This window comes from Sapajus apella, unplaced genomic scaffold, assembly GCF_009761245.1.
Source record: "Sapajus apella isolate SASKATOON/1434 unplaced genomic scaffold, GSC_monkey_1.0 scaffold46, whole genome shotgun sequence".
Taxonomy (NCBI): domain Eukaryota; kingdom Metazoa; phylum Chordata; class Mammalia; order Primates; family Cebidae; genus Sapajus; species Sapajus apella.
The window spans coordinates 2,448,569-2,470,219 of NW_022436986.1; the positions used below are offsets into that span (position 1 = coordinate 2,448,569).

General features: G+C 36.0%; 1 protein-coding gene across 3 annotated transcripts in view; it reads left to right on the forward strand.

Annotated features, from left to right (window-relative positions):
• Nucleotides 1-21,651, forward strand: part of ZCCHC7 (zinc finger CCHC-type containing 7) — a 227,746-nt gene that overhangs the window by 21,620 nt on the left and 184,475 nt on the right. The window lies entirely within an intron of this gene.

Below are 21,651 nucleotides of genomic sequence, written 5' to 3' on the forward strand. Positions count from 1 at the left end.
AATAAGTGTAGGGGGGAAAAAAATCCCAAGAAGATAAATGCAAGTTGAGTGAAGAGTAAAATAGAGATCTCGTATTTCAGTCTTCTAGTAAAATTTTATTTTCAAAGCTTTAACATTTTGGGCTTTTAAATTTCCAGCAGTGCACATGACTTTCTTTCATAAAAGACATGCCAATCATGTTAGGAGTAAAAGTTAATAGCTCACATAGTGCCTTTTATTCCCATCTAAGAAACCACTGGTATTTGAGTAAATTGTAACTTAGAATTGAGTTTTTAATAGCTTTTTAATGCAGACCAAACATTTGTGGCTTTTGAATGAAAAAGAACTTTAACTCTTAAGTATTTTTGTAACTTACTGTATTTGATGACTTTGTTTTTAGTTCATTGCATGAAAGATAATATACATAAAGTAGTCATTTGTATACTGTGATTTTATTGGTTCAGCCAGGCTCACTGACTACTTACAAAACATTGAGGTTTTAAAATCACTGATACTTATCAGCTGATTTTTTATTAGCATTGCATTAAAAAAAAAAATCTACATTATAACATTGGAGGTTGATTAAAAAGGAGTTTTTGCCTCCATTTTATAAAGATGCTCTGTAAGAGTGCTTATGATAATGATGTTTATTCCTGTAGTTTTTGCTGACTTTTACCTGGTATTTTGTCAGTAATTATTTCTTCATATTGAGGAAGAAAAAAGAAGCTATACTTGCCTCTGTCAGTATTGTTGTTGTTTTAACTTTAAAGGTATATTATAGGCATTGAATTGAAAGATTTGTAAACTTTTGGTTATCTGTGATACTGATTGGGAACAAAGACATAGATAATCAGAGACAGCAAATAATAGCTAAAAATATATATTTGATATGTATTCATTTAGCCAACAATAACCAGGGCCTGTTGTGAATCACTGTGCAAGATGTGCTGGTACATGCAAAGATGAGTAATCAGGTATAGACCCTGACCCCACAGATCTTATGGCTTAATAGAGGAGGTAAGAGGTAAGTGGATACTGCTTTCATGAGGGGTAGTGGTGTGAGTGGGGGGGATAGGATATGTCATATGTTTAGAGGAACAACAGACTTTTACAATTCTGTTTTGAAGTAGGTCAGTTTTTCTCAGACTGAGTTCCTCAGTCTCCTAGGATCCTTTGGAGGGAAGGTTTTTTAGCTCTTAAATTATTCCTTAAATTTGTATTATGATTTTCATGTTAAAAAGCTATTGTACCTGTTATAAAAGTAACGCCTTGCAGTGATAACTCATAGATGAAAGACGTTTGTTACAGAATGAGACTTCAGTGTCTTAAGTCAGTGTTTCTCATTGAGATTTTTGGACAGATACGATTTTCAAGAAAACTTTTTTTAAGGGGTTTATATATTTCCTAAGTTCGAGAAACAAGGTTTTAGGCTTATATTTCATTAGTTTGTCTAAACCACATTCTAGTTGGTGGCAGGAAGTAGGTGGCCTAGAGATATAATTAACAAAGGGATCCATTTGGGGATTAAATTTTTTTCAGGAGGTAAGGCAGTTCAGCAAGATAGCTGAGAGTTCACTGTAAGTTACCACTATTTAGGAGTTAAGTTGGTGGCAGTGCTGCTGAATGGGCACAGCTTGTTTGATTTTAAATGGTAATGAACTGTGAGTTTGTTAAATATCAGGTAAAATTTCTATATACATTCTGAACATAAACTAGACCCGTTAAAGTGGCTTCTCTGACAACCTACTCTATAGTGTCCTATACGGTAGCGAAAGCCTTTGTGTAATTGATTACTTTTGGAGTCCCAAGGTTAATTTCTGCTTATAGTTTTGTAATAGCTTAATTTCATTAAAGTTAATTAAACCTGCATTATCTTATACTTTATGGTATAGAATTTTGTTCTATAAATTGGAAGAAATGGTTAAAGGACTAAAGAAGTACCCTTTAATTTATAGTTCGGTGTTTCCAAAGAAATTTAGGTTTCATATTGGGCAAATTCATCATGGTAGATTTAAGAATATCTGTATCAAATACCCCAAATATTGTCTAGTTTGGGGGGAAAATCATTGAATAATGTTTTCCTTGATTTTCTTCCCTCTTTCCCACTTAATTTTTTTCTTCTTCTTTTTTTTTTTCTTGCACATAAGGGCAGTGGAGATCCCACTTAATTTTTTTTAATGGAAAAAATAATACCCCTGTCCCCAACAAACAAAACTGATCAAAGTAAGAATTAGATTATGACTCTCAATTCCTTACACATTTTTTTAATCTGTCCAGGCTTTTAAGAAGAATTCCTAGGAACTACTATTCTTACTGGGGAAAAGGAGAAGTTTGATTACAGAGAGAAAATTAGGGTGACATTTGCTTACATTATACATAGAATAGAATGATTTTGGTTCATCTGTAGATTCTTACTTTCTTAGAGTGTTTTGCATGTAATATATGCTACTTTAGGATTTTTTTTTTTTTTTTTTAACTGTTTGAGGTTCTTAATAGTTCACGTGTCAGCTTGCCTTTATATAAAAGTCTATGTAAGTTGTTTTGACAGACTTTAACAAATGGGAAACACATAAATGCAAGGTTGTCATGTTCTCTTTTGTTTTGGCTTGCATTTTTTTAATCCCTGAGCAATTACAAACATTTCTCATAATTTCCTATGCACAGAAATTTTTTGAAAAATCAAAACGCTACTAAAAGAGTCAAGCTCTGAAAGAAATCCCAAAGATACATCACTGCTTGACTGCAAACATTTTGAAGAAGTCACTGATTATAATGAACACAGCCTTTAATGGCAGTTTTTCCTCTCCTTTTCACAAGAATGTGACACAGTGTCATTAAGGTTTTAGAAATGAATGCTCCTGAGGAAAGGAGGATCACTAGGACTACAATGATGCTCAGTATGTGGCCATGGGATTCTCAGTAGGGCTCTTTTTAGGTTTTTAATCAGATTGGAGAAGGGAGTTAGAGAGGAAGGGAATAGCAGCAGACAAGAGCTTTAAGACACCTGTACACTGGAGTATTTTTCTTTCTCATTGATCTTCTAGTTGTTGAATTTGTAAGGTTTAATATAGAAAGGCAAACAAGGTTTCAAATATTTTGAGGGCCAGTAAACAAAATCAGCTGTAACTATATATATGTGGAAGCACATAATTCTTTTTTGCATTTAACTTAAACTGTTTGGATATGTTAAATCTGAAATTTCATTTAAATAGTAATTTCAGTTCTGCTCTAAGGATATTGTTTTAACCCATTGTTCTTTTCTGTGGTGACAGTAATTGCCCTTGATGTATTCTGCAGGTCAATCAGATTGTATCACAAAAGAGGGCACATAGTAAATGTGAGCCAGAAACAGCTATGTCTCAGTACAGGAACAGAAAAGCATGTTTTTGCATCACACATTCAAATAACACCCAGAAGGCATTGCATCACATATAAATGTAAATCTTTGCTAGTGGAGTGTAGCATGGAAAGAGGGGTTCAGCCAAAATATCCTTTTAAGTTTTTTTTAACAATAACAAACACTATGAAGCTCATATTTAATGAGTAATATTTAATGCCCGTGAAGTTTATTTTATGAGTTTTTGAAATTATAAAATATTGCAATAAATATTGTAAAATATTACAAAATATGTTGTGCTTGAGAAGTTAGTTACTTTTTCTGTTTAGTAATTCACAGTTTTTCTGTGAATCCCTGTAGTGTTGAAATTTATAGAGACATGACTTACCTGTTTCTTTTTTCAGAAAGATATCAGAAAGATATTGGTAGAATCCTTCAAGTCTTTCTCAGTGAGAGTTAACCTTTTCTCTGCATAAAATGATCAGTCTGTGTACTTCATTTTACTTTGAGTTTTATAAACATTAAAGCTGACATTGGAAAGGGTAGCTTTTATTTTTTATTTTATTTTATTTTTGAGACGGAGTTTCGCTCTTGTTACCCAGGCTGGAGTGCAATGGCGTGATCTCGGCTCACTGCAACCTCTGCCTCCTGGGTTCAGGCAATTCTCCTGCCTCAGCCTCCTGAGTAGCTGGGACTACAGACACGCGCCACCATGCCCAGCTAATTTTTTGTATTTTTAGTAGAGACGGGGTTTCACCATGTTGACCAGGATGGTCTCGATCTCTTGACCTCGTGATCCACCCGCCTCGGCCTCCCAAAGTGCTGGGATTACAGGCTTAAGCCACCGCGCCCGGCCCGGTAGCTTTTATTTTACTTTTTGGCTTTGCTACTTAGGTTGTATGAACAATTGTAGAATCATATTCATATGTTAAATCTTAAAAAAAATTCTTTTTCCTTCGATTCTAAGATGATGTTGGCTTTTCTGAGCTCTGAATGTTAACTTAACTCCTGTGGGTTGTTTCTTGGTAGACTTACTGGTAGCTCAGTGCTACATTAGCAGTTCTTTATTTTGACATTGTATTTCCTCACACAAAGTAAAAAGTGTCATAAACCTTTCTCCTTTTTAAAAAATGAATTGAGACAAGTAGTTTTCTAATCTGGTCTGGCAACCTGGGCTTCAGGTAGGGCAGACTAATAGTAATGGTAGTATGTAGTTAAACAAGATTGAAATAATTTATCTCCCTAGAGAGCCCTAAAGAAAGATTTCCAAATAGCTATAGAAGATTAAAAACCTGCCTTGAATTATGTAGGAAAATATTGAGACCTGAACTTCCCCCTTTGTTTTGTGTTTTGTTGTTAATTTTTTTTAAACCATTTAATTTTAGAATAATTCTAGGTTTATAGAAAAATTGCAAAGACAGTACAGGGAGTTGCTATGTGCCCCGTTTCCAGTTTTTCCCATTAGCAACATCTTAGATTAATTGGGTACATTTGTCAAAATTAATGCATCAATATTAATACCTTACTAACTAAAGTCCATACAGTATTCACATTTCTTTAGTTTTTACATAATGTTCTTTTTCTTTTCTAGGACCCTATTCAGGATACCACATTACACTTAGTTGTCATGTTTCCTTAGGCTTCACTTGGCTGTGACAGTTTCTCAGACTTTCCTTGTTTTTTATGACCATGTCAGTTTTGAATGTCCCCAAATTGGGATTTGTTTGATGTTTTTCTTATCAATAGACTGAATTTATGGATTTTGGGAGGAAGACTACAGAAAGTGCCATTCTTATCACATCAAGTATAAAATGCTATCAGCATGATTTATCATTGATGATGTTAGCCTTGCTTACCTCACTGAAGTAATGTTAGGCTGGTTTTTCTACGTTGAAGGTACTCTTTTTTTTTCTCCCTTCTTCCCACACAGTATTCTTTGGAAGGAAGTCACTATACACAGCCCGTACTTAAAGAAGAGAATGTTATGCTCCACCTTCTTGAGGTTGGAATATCTACAGAAATTATTTGGAATTCTTCCTATGGGTGATTTATCTGTTCTTGCCCATTCATTCATTCTTTTTTGTATCAGCTTATGGATATTTACTTTATATTTTGGGTTATAATTTAATAGTACTTTATTGTGTTGCCTAAATTGTTCTAGCTTTAATTTTTGGGAGTGCTTTCAGTTGGCTCCTATGTTTTTTTGATATACTCCTTTTTTCCTTAATTTTATTTTTTAAAATTTATTTACTGTTATTTATTATTTTTTGAGATGTAGTCTCACTCTTTTGCCTAGCCTGGAGTGCACTGGAGCGATCTTGGCTGACTGCAACCTCCGCCTCCCAGGTTCAAGTAATTCTCCTGCCTCAGCCTTCCGAGTAGCTGGGATCTCAGGCCACCATCCCTGGCTAATTTTTGTATTTTTAGTAGAGACAGGGTTTCACTGTGTTGGCTGGGCTGGTCTTGAGCTCCTGACCTCAGGTGATCTACCCACCTCGGCCTCTGAAAGTGCTGGGATTATAGGCGTGAGCCACTGTGCCCGTCCTCACTATGTTTCCAAGGCTCGTCTCAAACTCTAAGTTCAAGTGACCCTCCTACCTTGATCTCTCAAAATGTTGTGATTAAGATGTGAGCCACTGTGCCTGGTCGGCAGGCCGGCCGGCCGGCCTGCCTTTCTTTTCTCTTTTCTTTTCTTTTTTTAAATACATCAGATAGGAGAGAAGGGCTTAATATTGCTCATCAGTGTTTCTTTTTCTTTTCTTTTTTTAAAGCACTTTGTTACTTCCTGGCACTGCAAGACACTGCAGTTCATCTTGTTATATCTTTCCCCAGACCTAGCATCAATCAGTTATTTCTGGAAGGAGTCCTGGTTTCTTTAATTGGAAAATGATATTAGAAACCAAAATCTGGGTTCTCAGTGTTTGTCTTAATTTTAATATAGCTTGACTCAATGGATTGAGTCAAATCATAAATATTTTTTGTTTGTTTTGTGAGACAAGGTCTTGTTCTGTCATCCAGGCTAGAGTGCAGTGGTATAATCACAGTTCATTGCAGCCGCGACCTTCAAGTCCTAGGTGATCCTCCCACCTCAGCCTCCCAAGTAGATGAGACCACAGGCATACACTACCATGCCCAACTAATTTTTTGATTTTTTGTAGTGGTGAGGTCTCACTATGTTGCCCAGGCTGATGTTGAACTCCTGGCCTCAAGTGTCCTCCTGCCTCAGCCTCCCAGAGTAGCTGGAATTACAGGATGAGCCAGTGCACCTGGTCCTTTGGGGATCTTGATTACTTTTGAGAGTGGAGGGGCATCAACACTTCTTTACTACCTGTAATGAAAATAACAGTGCTTACCTTGGGGTTTATGAGTATGAAATGAAATAGTGCATGTGATGAACTTACCACAGTCCTGCATTGACTGTATTATTACTAACCCATTTTGAGAGATGAACTGTTTGAATATCAGTGCCTTGTGTAGGCCAGAATACTGTATAAATATAAACTTGTTTGAAATTCGGTGTCATCATTAATTGCATTTACTCTAAGAGTTAGAGATTCTTTTTTGTTGGCTTTTTTTGAGATAGTGTCATTTTGTCACCTAGGCTGGAGTGCAGGGGTGCGATCACAGCTCACTACAGCCCCGACCTCCTGGGCTTATGCAGTCCTCTCATTTTAGCCGCCAGTTAGCTGGGACTAAGGGTGTACACCACCATGCCTGGGTGATTTATTTTTTTATTTGTATTTTTAATAGGGATGAGGTTTTGCCATGTTGCCCAGGTTTGTCTGGAACTCCTAGGCTCAAGCCATCAATCTGCCTTGGCCTCCCCAGTGCTGGGATTACAGGTGTGAGCCACTGCACCTGGTTGTTAATTAGAGATTCCTGATCTCAGTTTGATTTTTTAAAAGTTGTGGCTGGGTGCGGTGGCTCACGCCTGTAATCCTGCACTTTGGGAGGCTGAGGTGGGTGGATCACCTGAGGTGAGGAGTTCAAGACCACCCTGGCCATCATGGTGAAACCCCATCTTAAAAAAAAAAAAAAAAGTTAAAGTGAATGATTATAATATTTAGTAAAATGATCTTAATGCATTTTGAGTTCTATGTAACTTCTTCAGATTTTTATTAAAGTATAGAAAATTTAGAATTTTTAGGAAATCAATGCAATATGTTTGGCTTTTGGAAAATGTGAAATTTATGTAATTTTAAGACAAAATCTCATTGTATTTAATATTCTGTTTCCACATTTGTGAGTGTTTTAGCTACATTTGTTATTGGGAGATATTTAAATCTGGCAATTAAGATGACATTAAATAGTACACTTAACAAAAACCAAGTCAACCAAATTGATATTATGTAATAGTTGTGCTTTTAATATTAGATTTGATAGTAATGTTTTATTATTGAATGTATTCTAGTAAATGGTTTTGAATTCTAATTCCTTCTTTAAAATAATTCTTTCATATAAATACTTTTACATTTAAGTTCCTTGATTAGATATCTCATGTTATTGATTAAGAACATTCAATCTTTGTAAATTGGCTATTGGTGTTCTGAGAAGTTGAATCTTACAGAGCTCCTTAATTTAAAAAATTTATTGTTCTCAGATAATAGCCTTGTAAATGTCTCCAAATTTCAGAGTCCTAGTCATCTTACTACCTAAAATACGCTAAGCCTTTGGTCTCTTTTTAAAGTACATACCGATATCTTAACCAGCTGCTAATGGTTGAGGGTATGAGTACAAGAACATTCTGTTTTGGCCCTATCTGTTATGCATTGTAGATGCCTCATTAGTTCATAAATATTTATTAAGTGTTTTTCTTGTCAAGCACTAGATAAACCTACAAAGGTAAATAAGACTAGAGTTCCTGACCTGTCAAGAATATCACCACCTGGTTTACCATCCATCTGTAGCAAAGTGACCCCAGAGTTCCTATGTTTACATTCTCCTGATTGGCAGATTGGCCATGTTAGTTCATGTGAGTTAGTTGTTATTTTTTATTTTTGCTTTTGCTAAAAATCTCAATAAGCTAAACATTGGGATCAGATAGGCTTCATTCTTAGATTTCTTGAGCAATTTCTTTGGCTTAAGCTATGATTTGAGTTTGTTTCCTTTCTTCGTTAATAAAGCAAAATTTTTGTGAATATTTATTTGAATTAAGTTTCTGTTTTATGATTTAAACCTTTTTCATGAATTTTCTCCAGATGCATGAATTGACATCAGATATCACATTTCTTTTTAAATGGCCATAGTGGTTTAATATGTTTTGCCTTTAAAAGGTTGTTTTAGCTCTTCTTCAGCTTGTCTCATGATCTATGTGTAAGTTCCCAAAGGGAGAGATCGTATTTTATCTTTCCTCGTAAACCCTACGGTGTATGATAGAATGCCCCGTATATGGTGGTTGTCAGTAAATGTTTGACTGGATTCTCTGAATGGAATAAAACACATTTTAAATTCTTTTCATAGCAGAATAGATAGCTCAAATGGCTATAAAAGAGTTTAAAAATACCTTGTATAAATGTTTTTGACTTTTGGCTGAAATTATTAAATTACTTATAAAATAAATCATTGTTAAAAAGATGGCCACATTTATATTATAAGCCAAACTCTGCTATTCTGGTAACTGAAAGTTTGTGAGCTTTTTAGATGGTTGATGGGAATGTTCAGATAGATACGACTTTGTCATCTATTGTCTCTGCATTTGTTAAAATAGTTATGCTATCATTTTCTTCAGCCTCTAGGTTAGTTGATATTTATTTACCCTTATTACCAATGTTCTTGCATTAAAACATACATTTAACATTAATGCCTTATTGTAGCTTGGTATTTTAATAAGTAAATTCACTTCCTGATGCAAGGAGTTGGTAGCATAGTAGTGTTTCACAAAATGTAGTCTGTTGGTCCTATGAGGCCAAAACTATTTTCATCATAATAAGATGCAGTTTCTGTTTTGTTTTGGTGTTTGCACTGGTAATGTGGAAGCAATGATGGGTAAAACTGCTGATGCCTCAGTATGAATCAGTGCTGTGACACCAGTCTGTACTAGTAGTCTTTACTATCACAAACTTATTTGGAAAAAAAAAAAAGCTGTCCAGGTGCTGTGGCTCAGACCTGTAGTGCCAGGCCGTTGGAGGTTAAGGAGGGAGGACAGCTTGAGCCCAGGAGTTTGAAAGTAGCCTGGGCAACATAATGAGACCCTGTCTCTAAAAAAAGAAAATTAGGTGCGGTGCTTGGCTGTAGTCCCAGCTGCTTAGGAGGCTGAGGGAGGCAGATCCCTTGAGCCCAGGAGGTCGAGGCTATAGTGAGCCATGACTGTGCCACTGCACTGCCATCTGGGTGAAAGAATGAGACCTTGTCTCAAAAAAAAAAAAAAAAAAAAAAAGTTAACCTACAGAATGAGAGTAATTATTTATAATCCACATATCTGATAGAGGACTAATATCTAAAATTTATAAGGAATTCGTAATACATCTCTGCAGCAAACCAAATAACTCAATTGAAAAACGGGGTAATGGACCTGAAGAGACATTTTCCCAAAGAAGGCATACAAATGGCTGATAGGTATATGAAAAGGTGTTCAACATCAATATTTAGGGAATGCAAATCAAAACCACAGTGAGATACCACCTCACACCTGTTAGGATGGCTGTTATCAAAAAGTAAAATAAATACTGGTGAAGATGTGGAGATTGGGAACCTGTGTATACTGTTGGTGGGATTGCAAATTGGTACAGCTGATATGGGAAGCAGTATGGAGGTTCCTTAAAAAACTAAAATTAGAACTACCATCTGATCCAGCAATTCTGCTTCTGCTTATATATTCAAAGGAAATGAAACTACTCACTTGAAGAGATTTTTGCACTCCCATGTTATATTAGAGTATACATAGCATACACTTGGTAAGAATGTACTTCAACTGGTTGAAGCAGAAGTGAATGGGTGAACTTGAGAGTGGCCTGCTACTCTTGATTATTTAATATCCTGTAGCATCAATATGTTTTATAAAACAAATTGAGAACATTGGTCATTTTTAGTCAGTGGGTTATGTAGAGATTTGGTAAGAGAGCATTTATTTTGACATTTTGAGTATGTAAAACATCCTTGGTTGGAAACCAATTAAAATGCCTCAAGGAATGGATAAATATGTAGTTACTTTTTCCCTTTCTATATCCCAAATGTTTAAAGGCATTATATAGACTCAAGGAAGTTGTTTGGTTTTAAGCACTTAACCCCATGTTGACAAGAACTTGTAGGCAGACAAACTTGATGAGTAAAGTAAGAGGAGGAAAAGCAAAAGTCAGAAATGGATTTTGATTATGGGCAGTGATCGAGGAACGTTCGATGTGAGAACAGTGTGCAAAGAGTATCTGGAGGGAATATGAAGGGAAGTAATTGTGTCAGATAAGCTTGAGGGAGTCATTTATGTGACATTTCCCCCTTGAGATTTTTCCTTTTATCTTGAATTTTGTATTAATGAAGATAATAAATGCATATATTTAGCTAATGTTGAACAAATATTTTCTCCATTGGACTGACTTTTCTTTTTACATAGATGTGTATTATATATGAAATTAATGTGGTTACCTTTTCATCATATTCTCCTTAGAATCCATAAGTAGAAGAATTATTTTGTACACTGTGGGTGAAAGATCAAAGAATATGGGGCAAGTGGCATCAAAAATATTAGTTTGCTGAATAAAATTAAACTTATTTTTCTTTCAGTAACATATTAATTGTATTATAGTATGCCACAGCCATTTTCAGTGCAATCCTCCTAGTCTTAGAACAGCAGCCAATTCTGGGAATTAAGAGAATTAGGTTACTTTGCCTAGTGGCACAAAAAATACCCAAGGTATTAAATCATTGGCTTGTCTGTTTGGGGCACAATCAGAAATAAAGTTTAGAGATAAAAGTTGATTTGCATGCTGTTGACATTTGTTCATACTTCAACAGGTATGTTTTTCCATTTCTTTCTGTTTTATGTAATCCTTTTGAAACAGATTTTCAGTTGCTGTTAGGTCCAGAGGAATAGAATGTTAATAAAATTTTAGGATAAAGACTAAATTCAGGATTCAGCTACAGTAACTTGATGCTACTGGCTATGACAATATTTTAATTTATCTTTAGAATATTTAAGCAAATATTAAAATATGTGGTTACCTAACATGACTATATATTATAATATAAATATTATATTACCCTGTAACGTTTTAAAGGATTATTAATCTATTACATCAAGTAATATGAGAAACCAGTTTAGTAGTGGTAGAAATGTTAATTTTATTTAACTTTAGTATTTCAAAACAAAAACATTATTTTCTAACTCAAAGTGGTAGAAACAGAGAGGAGGTGACAAAATGAGAGCCTTTTGATTTTGTTGGGATGGAGCTTGGTCTGCTGTTATAGCTGACATTATTATTATTATTATATCTCAATAATTTTTGAGATTTTGGGAAAATTGTTTTAATTTTTCACTTCCAAGTGCTGAAGATGCTCCAGAAATCTTTGCCTTTCTCTTCTTATAACATTTGCTCTTCCATTTTGAAGCTACAAGAGTATAGGATATTTTCAGCTTTCTAGAATTTATGTAGAACCTCTGTTCTAAAATCTTCCGGGATTAAGTAAGAGAAGAATAAGCAGAAAGACATCAGAAAAACTAATCAATCATTGGCAAGTGAAAAATGGAATAAAGAATGCACTAGTTAAACAGGAATAACCTGTTTATAACATAGACTAGGCTCAAAACTTAAGCTTGAAACTTAACACAAAAAATTAACCTTTGCAAACAGTAGAATTTAAAGAGATTCCCTTAAACATTAAACATTAGGACCTTCTATAGTGTCACCTTATACAAACTACCACTGTGTTTCCTCTTTTTGACTCTTAAGGCTGCCAGACACCCTACTTGAAGGATCCTATTGGAACCTGTGGAAATAATACTTAAAAGAACGTTGTAGCTAAGCTGGTCTGAGTGCAGTGGTGTTTACAACTAATTGATCACAACCAGTTACAGATTTCTTTGTTTCATCTCTACTCCCACTTCTTCACTTGACTAGCCTTAAAAAGGCTCATGGTTGAGACAGAAGGATCCACTTGAGGCCAGGAGTTTGAGATCAGCCCAGGCAACATAGCGAGACATCATGTCTACTAAAAATAAAAATTAAAAAATTAGACAGGTGTAGTGGTGTATGCCTGTATTTCCAGCAACTTGGGAAGCTGAAGCAGGAGAGTCGCTTGAATAATAGGGTTTGAGGCTGCAGTGAGTTAAGATTGCACCACGGCACTCCAGCCTGGGCGACAGAGTGAGACCCTGTCTCAATAATAATGATAATAATAATAATGTTGTAGTTAGAAGGTCCTAAAGGATTACGTGGGTCAGAATATCCCAAATCTGGTTGTATGTCAGATTTAACAGTATTGGCTGGGCATGATGGCTCATGCCTGTAATCCCAGCACTTGGGGAGGCTGAGGTGGGCAGATCATCTGAGGTCAGGAGTTCAAGACCAGCCTGGACAACATGTTGAAACCCCATCTGTACTCAAAATACAAAAATTAACCGGGTGTGGTGGCTGGTGCCTGTATTCCCAACTACTCGGATAGCTGAGGCAGGAGAATTGCTTGAACTTGAGAAACAGATTGCAGTGAGCTGAGATTGCACCATTGCATACTAGCTTGGGTGACAAGAGCGAAACTCTGTCTCAAAAAAAAGGTAACAGTATGTTCTTAATCTCTACCACAGAAGTAATAAATTACAATATATGCAGATGGGGCTCACGAATCTTTTTTTTTTTTGAGACGGAGCCGTGCTCTGTTGCCCAGGCTAGAGTGCAGTGGCACGATCTCAGTTCACTGTACCCTCCACCTCCCAGGTTCAAGCAGTTCTTTCATCTCAGCGTCCCGAGTAGTTGGGATTACAGGCATGCACGCCACCACACCTGGGTAATTTTTGTATTTTTAGTTGAGTTTCATTATGTTGGCCAGGATGGTTTCAAACTCCTGACCTTAAGCGATCCACCCGCCTCACCTCCCAAAGTACTGGGATTACAGCAGTGAACCACCATGCCTAGCCAAGGAATCTATATCTTAACAAATCTCAGTGTTAAGTGGCATAGATCAATTATGAATCACTGTTTCAAGGCCAGTGCTCTCATTTTCTACATTAATAATCTCAGGCCCAAAGAAGATAGGTGACATGTCAATGTATGTTCACTTTGGTCTTCTTTGCATGGCAGCTACAATGTATGGAATTTTATAGGCTCAGATTATCGTAGCTACAGAATGCCTTTAGTTGGTGGGCTATGCACGCATTCCCATCAAGAGCTAGCAGTTTTGCATTTGACTTTTGAAGACACTGTCATGGCAGACAGCATTTGTTGAGCTATAACAGGTAGACATTAAATCCATGACAGGAGGCAGAGGCGACCAAATCACTTGAGCCCAGGAGTTTGAGACCAGCCTGGGTAACCTGGTGAGACCTCATCTCTACTAAAAAAGAAGGATATTCCACCTATCTCCTACTTGACATTAATATCCTTTTAATTAGTATGCTCAGATACTTTGGAAAGCTGTAGAGATAACTTTAGAAACTAGATCTGAATAAAAACCTGCATGTAGACTATCGTGTAGATGGCCGTTAACAAAGTGATACTTTCGTAAACAACTTTGTTATAGTTGACATAGTACGTTAACTGATGTATAGTATAGCATAGTATAGTTGACATATTTAAAATGTACAGTTTTATACATTTTGTGATATATATATACACAGGAAGCCATCATCAAAATCAAGATAGTGAACATAACCTAAATCTCCAGAAGTCTTCTCATGTTCCTTCATAATCTTGTCTCCTGCCCCTTCATACCCTCCAGCCTCAGGGAACCATTGTATTCTGTCATGATAGATGAGTTTTGCATTTTCTAAAATTATACATAAGTGGAATCGTACAGTAGGAACTCTTTGGGAGTGGAGGAAGGCTGTCTTATTTCAGTCAGCACAATTGAGATTCATCCGTAAAGTGGCCAGTATCAATACTTATATATATTGATTGTGGTTATACCACAGTTTTTCTATTCACTTATTGATGGACATTTGAATTCTAGTTTTTAGAAGTTACAAAGCTGCTAAAAACATTTTAGTACAACTGTTGATATGGATAGATGCCTGCCTGTTGAATAAATACCTCATAGTGGAATGACTGAATCATAATGGATATGTGTGTTTCTCTTTCGAAGAAAATAGCAGTTCCAGGCCAGGTGCAGTGGCTCACGCCTATAATCCCAGCACTTTGGAAGGCCGAGGCAGGTGGATTACCTGAAGCCGGGAGTTCAAGACCAGCCTGGCCAACATGGCAATACCCTGTCACTACTTAAAAATACAAAAATTAGCCTGGTGTCGTGGCTTATATCTGTAATCCCAGCTACTCAGGAGGCTGAGGCACAAGAATTGCTTGAACCCAGGAGGCAGAGGTTGTAATGAGCCAAGATCATGCCACTGCATTCCAGCCTGGATGACAGAGCAAGACTCCGTCTCAAAAAAAAAAAAGAAATAAAATAACAGTTTTCTTTTTTTTTCTGAACGACTGGCAAAGAGTTACAAAGATGAAGAAATAACAGTTTTCTGAAGTGTTTTTGCCCTTTTATGTTTGCACTCATACTACATTAGATGAGATTTTCAGTTCCTCCAAATCCTTGGTTACACTATGAGCAATCTTGATAATTTTTGTCATTCTAATATTTGTGCAGTGGGTGCATATTGTGATTAAGAATTAATGATGTTGAGCATCTTTTCATGTGTTTGTTTACAAATTGCTCAGTCTTTGCCTTGGCTTTGTATTCACTCAATAGTGTCTTTTGAAGAACAGAAGTTGTGAATTTTGAAATCCAGTATGTCAGCCTGTTCTTTAAAGAATCATGCTTTTGGGGTTGAATCTCAAAAATCTTTGTCAAACTAGAGGTCATAGATATTTCTGCATGTTCTTTTACAGAAATCTTACAGTTTTAGGCTTAATATTTAGGTTTGTTCTTCATGTTGAGTTTTTATATGATGTGAGGTATAAATCAGAGTCTTTTATTTTTACATGTGGATTTCTAACTTCTAGCACCATTTGTTGAACAATTACCCTTTCTCTGTTGAATTATTTTGCAGTTTTGTTGAAAATCAATTGTCCTATTCCATTTATCTTTTATGATGCCTATGTTCTGTTGATTTTGTAGCTTTATAATTAGTATTGAAATTAGATAGTGTTAGTCCTCCAACTTTGTTCTTTTTTGAAGTTGTTTTGGTTATTTTAGGTCCTTTGCATTTCTTTTTTCTTTCTTTTTTTGAAACAGGGTCTCCTGATCGGGCCTCTAATTCCAACTCTTTGGGAGACTGAGGCAGACATATCACTTGAGGTCATTCACAACCAGCCTGGCTAGCATGGTGAAATCCCGTCTCTCTACTAAAGATACAAAAATTAGCCAGGCATGATGGAGTGTACCTGTAATCCCAGCTCCTTGGGAGGCTGAGGCACGAGAATCACTTGAACCCAGGAGGCAGAAGTTGCAGTGAGCCGAGATCACATCAGTGCATTCTAGCCTGGGTGATGGAGTGAGACTCTCTTAGACAGACAGACAGACAGGGGTATAGATATAGATGGAATGAGACTCTGCCATAGATAGACTGACAGACTGACTCTGCCTCAGATAGAGGGAAGGGAGGGCAAAGAGAGAAAAGAGAGAAAGAGAAGAGAAAGAAAATAAAGAGGGTCTCCCTCCATCACCCAGGCCGGAGTGCATTGGCACAATCACAGCTCACTGCATCCTTGACCTCCTGGGCTTAACTTATTCTCTTACCTCAGCCTCTTGAGTAGGTCAAGCTATTAGGCATTCCCCATCACATCTGACTAAGTTTTTTTTAGGTATTTAGTCATTCTGGTCCAGGCTGATCTTAAACTCCTGAGCTCAAGAAATCTATTTGCCTTGGCCTCCCAAAGTGTTGAGATTACAGGGGTGAGCCACTGCACTCAGCTACATTTCTCTGTAGATTCTAAGTGTAGTCAGTTTATTCCAGAAAGTGTGGTGGGGGATTAATTGAGATTGTGTTCAATCTATATATCCATTGAGAATTGACATGTTAAAAATATTTAGTATTCCAAATCATGAACATGGTATATTTCTCTATTTAGGTCTTCTTTTGTTTCTGTCAATAATATTTTGTAGTTTTTGTTTATAAATCTGTCAAATTTATCCCTAAGTGTTTTATATTTTTTGATGCTACTGTAAAATGATACCATTTAAAAATTTTAATTTCCAATATTACTGGTAAATACTGATCTTGATTCCAATAACTTTGCTGAAATCCAGTTTGTTTGTTTGTTTGTTTTGGTAGATTCTGTTTTGGTAGATTCTGTTGGATTTTCTAAGTTGTTAAACTGATCACCTGGGAATAAAGACAGTTTTACCTCTTTACAATGCAGATGACTTTTTTTGTTTGTTTTTCTTGTCTTGTTGGATGGAATGCAACCTTCAGTGTAGGGTAAGAGTGAACATCCTTGTGTTGTTCCTGTTTTTGAGGGAAAGTATACAGCCTTTCATTATTATGTAAATATTAGCTGTAGGTTTTTTGTAGATAGCCTTTATTGGTTTGAGGAAATTTTCTTTGGTTTGCTGTTTTTATCAGGAGTAGATGTTGGATTTTGTCAAATCCTTTTTGTGTGTCTGATTGAGATAATCACAATTTTAATATAGTGAATTACATGAATTGAATTTTCAAATATTAAAGTGGTCTTATATTTCTGGGTTGAACCACGTTTTTGTCATGTAGTAGCATCTTTTTAACCCTTTCTGCATTTAGAAAAAAAAACTGTAGCTTGCTACCAGTGCTCATTTAATTTTATATAAACACACTCTTTGAGGCTGAAGCAAATCTGATTTCCAATGTGAAAATAAAACATAAAAACTGTTCTTGGAGTTATTTCTAAACAGAACTAACATCAGAACCTTCTGACTCGTAAGAATCATTTATTTTAGAAAATTCAGATTCATCAAATGAGTCTTCGGCCAACTGTTTGAGAACATCATGTTAACATCACCTTTAGGAATGTTATGTGGGAGAGTTTATAATTAAAAATTTAATTTTTTAAATAGACATAAAGCTAATCAGGTTATCAGTTTCTTCTTCAGAAAGCTTTAGTGGTTCATGGTTTTTGAGGACTTAAAAAAAATCTCATCTAAGTTTCTGAATTTATTGGCATAAAGCTCTTCATAATATTCCCTCAGTTATAATATGTGTAGAATCTCAGCCACTCGAGGTGGCTCATGTCTGTAATCCCAGCACTTTGGGAGGCTGAGGCAGGCAGATCATGAGGTCAGGAGTTTGAGACCAGCCTGCCGCATGGTGAAACTCCGTCTCTACTAAAAATACAAAAAATGAACTGGGCACGGTGGCACGCACCTGTAGTCCCAGCTACTCAGGAGGCTGAGGCAGGAGAATAGCTTGAACCCAGAAGGCAGAGGTTGCAGTGAGCCGAGATCACTCCACTATACTCCAGCCTGGGGGACAGAGCAAGACTCCGTCTCAAAAAAAAAAAAAAAAAAAAAATGTAGAATTTCTAGTGATACTACTTTTCTCTCTCTCTTTTTTTCCTGTTATGTCTGGCTTGCAATTAGTAAATTTTATTGACTTCCTCAAGGAACCAGCTTTTGGTTTCCCTGATTTTTCTCTCTTTTATTTTAACTTTTAAAAAATTATATTCTTTTTAATGTTTGCAGTGGATTTCATTTGCTCTTTTTCTGTTTTCTTAAGGTGGAAGCTCATTCTTTTAGTGCCATAAATTTCCCACCAAGTACTGCTTTAGGGCAGACCACAAATGTTGCCATGTTGTATCTTTATTTTCTCTTTGTTCAAAATATATTCTGATTTCCTTTGTTATTTCTCCTTTGACTCTGTGTTATTTAGAAGTGTGTTATTTAATTTCTCTATGTAATTTGGGATTCTTAAGAGATTTTTCTGTGGTTAATTTCAAATTTAATATTGTGTTCAAAGAAAATACTTTGTAAAACTTGAATCCTTTTAAGTTTGTTGAAATATATTTTATAGCCCAGATCTTGGTAAGTATCCTCAACAAGAATGTCATTTAAAGGTCAGATTTTAGAAAATTAAAAAAAATTTCTTAAAATTTTTTTTCCTCTTCCCTTTGGAGATTGGAATAATATGTGTATTAGGCTGCTTGAAATTGTCCCAATATCAATGATTTTTGGGGGGGTGGTGTTATTTTTTATTTTTTCTCTTTGTGTTTTATTGTAGATACTGTAGTTCCTTGTTGCCATGTCTTCAAGGTCATCTTTTCTTCTGCAGTGTCTAATCTGTTCTGTCAAATGTGTTTTTAATATCAGATATTGTAGCTCCTTTGTTGTTTCCTTTTTGTCATTTTTTTTTTTTTTTAAAGACATGGAGTCTTGCTTTGTTGCCCATGGTGGTCTTGAACTCCTGGCCTCAGCTTCCCAATGTGCTGGGATTACAGGCATGAGTCATTATGTCTGGCCAAATATTGTAACTTTCATCTCTAGAAGTTTTATTTTTGTCTGTCTTATATCTTCCATGTCTGTACTATTTGAATGTAAGCAATGGTTTTAATGTTCTTGTCTCCTAGTTTTAACATCTTTTTCAAGTCTGAGTTAGCATTGATTGATTTTTCTCCTTATAATGGGTCATATTTTTCTGCTTTTTTTTTTTTTTTTGCATGCCTTGGAATCTTTGATTAGAAGCCAGACATTAATTTTAACCTGTTTTGTGCTGTTTATTTTTATATTCCTACTAATATTCTTGACATTTGTTCTGGGATAAAATTAAATTACCAAGAAATAGTTAATCCTTTTTTGGGCCCTACTTTTAAGATTTGCTAGGTGGAAACAAGAATGTTTGGGGCTAACTAATCTCTACTACTTAGACACGACCCTTCTTACTGCTCTGTGTAAAATGTAAATTGAAGAGATTTTGTAGTCTGACTGGTGGAAATAGGCATTCCCATCCCTGTGTGAGTGTCTGGTACTATTCTCTCTAATCCTTTTGGATGATTCTTTCCCCAGTCTCACATGTTTTCTTTCACATTTTGAATACTCTGCCAAGTATTCAGTAGATATTCTCCTTTGGAGATCTGTGGGAGTATTTCTCTGTGTAGCTTTCTCTTGTTTATTACTAGATCTTTCAAATTTATTTGCCTTAGTCTCCCTGGGTTCTCATCCCTTTCTGCTAAACTTCAGGTTTGTCAAGAGTGTACCAGGTTCTTGCTTTCTGTTCTGGGGCCTGGAAAATCTGAAGGCAGTAAACCTAAGGCAGTGCTAGAATTCACCTAGCTGTCTTTCATGGATTATTGTCCTATTCCTTGATTTCTCGTGTCTTAAACACTGTTTCATATGTTTTGTCTGTTTTTTGTTTATTTTATTTTTTGATGGTTTCAGGTGGGACAGGAAATCTGATCCCTGTTAATTTATCTGAGTTGGAAGTGGAAGTCTGGTACTCACTCTTGCTTTGTGTATAATAATTTGAGGTTTGACTTTATGCTATAGAGCACATTAGACTGTTTAATCCATCCCTCTAAAGGTTTATGTATTTGTATGTCAAAAAGGTTTTAAAGATAAAACAAAAAAAAACTTAGTTTTAAAACTTCTTATTGGGAAGATGAGAATTTAGGATATCATATTTTGGCATATTCAGTATGTCCTCCATAACACCTAGTAAAATTAAATTATGTAAACGAAGTACCCAGGCCAGGTGTGGTGGCTCATGCCTGTAATCCCAGTGCTTTGAGATGCCAAGGTGGGAGGATTGCTTGAGCCCAGTAGTTCAAGACCGGCTGTAGCAATACAGCGAGACCCCATCTCTACAAAAAACAAAGTACCCAGTACATATTTGAGGAGTAAATACATTAATAATTTAATTTTAAAAGTTCCATGACCCTTCCTAAATCCTGAGACGTTCTAATTATCTACAGTTTGTGTAGCAATTCTTTGAACTGTTGAAAGATCTCCTGACAAATTGTTACTGATATTGTGTTAAACAATAATCTTGATCTTTGTAGTAAATTAACTGGAATGCCCAATTTTAAGTTTCTCTGTTCATCAAGAAACAACATATAGGGGTCATATTCAGGAACTGCCTATGGTATACTTTAAAATTTTTGGATCTACTAGGATATGATCTTTCTCACCTCTTTGAGATTTGATGTCAGTTCAAGGGAAGCATTCCATTGATATCAGTTAGGCGGCTATTTGTTGACTAAAATTCTGGTACTCTGGCATAAGCTCTTTCTAAACATCCACAAATAGGTTGTTAATAGAATGGGATCATACTTTTCACTTGGGGACCTGCCTACTTGTTAGGTGAGATGTCATCCTTGAGATGTTTGGAAGACTTGTGAGGCTTTTTTTCTTTTGCCAACTAGGTGTGTGCCAGCTTCTCTGACCTAAATGTAGCTTCACTGGGAATTTCACTACGAATACTTCATCTTAACTCTAATTCCCCTGGTAACCCAACATTGCTGGTTTTAGAATTTAATAATCTTCAGAAATTCTTTAAGATAAATTTGCTATTTTCTTTATTATCTTTTAATTAGTTTTATAATGTGGTTTTTATTGTGTGTATATACTAGCATTGCTTTGGACACAAAATAGACTATAAAGGAAATTTCTAAATTCTGAATGCAGTTTCTCATTGATCTAAATTATTGCTGTATTCCTCTTGAAAATTTTTTGGCGAGGTGTGGTGACTCATGCCTGTAGTCCCAGCACGTTTGGAGGCCAAGGCAGGTGGTTTGCTTGAGCTCAGCAGTTCGAGACCAGCCTGGGTAGCATAGAGAAGCCATGTCTCTACAAATAATACAATAGTTAGGGCTTGGTGGCATGCATCTGTAGTCCCAGCTACTCAGGAGGCTAAGGCTAGAGGATCACTTGAGCCCAGGAGGCTGAGACTGCAATGAGCTGTGATTGTGCCACTACAGTCCAGCCTCAGCTGCACAGTGAGATCCTATCTCTATAATGAGAGAGAGAGAGAGAGAGAGACAGGAGGGGAGGGGAGGGGAAGGGAGAATGGATGGAAGGAAGGAAGGAGGGAAGGAAGAAAGAAAGGAAGGGAGGAAAAAAATCTACCCTAACCAAAAGAAGTTTGTTCTTTTCAGTGTCCTTACTTTTAAAATAGTTGGATTGATTTTTAATCTTTCTCAAATATAATCTTAAACAGAATATATGGATGTGTTTCTGATGTCGTAGAGTTACCATTGTAATATCAATTATTGTTTGGTGCCATAGACATAGTGTAGTTCTCTCTCTCTTTTTTTTTTTTTTTTTTTTTTTTTTTTTTTTTT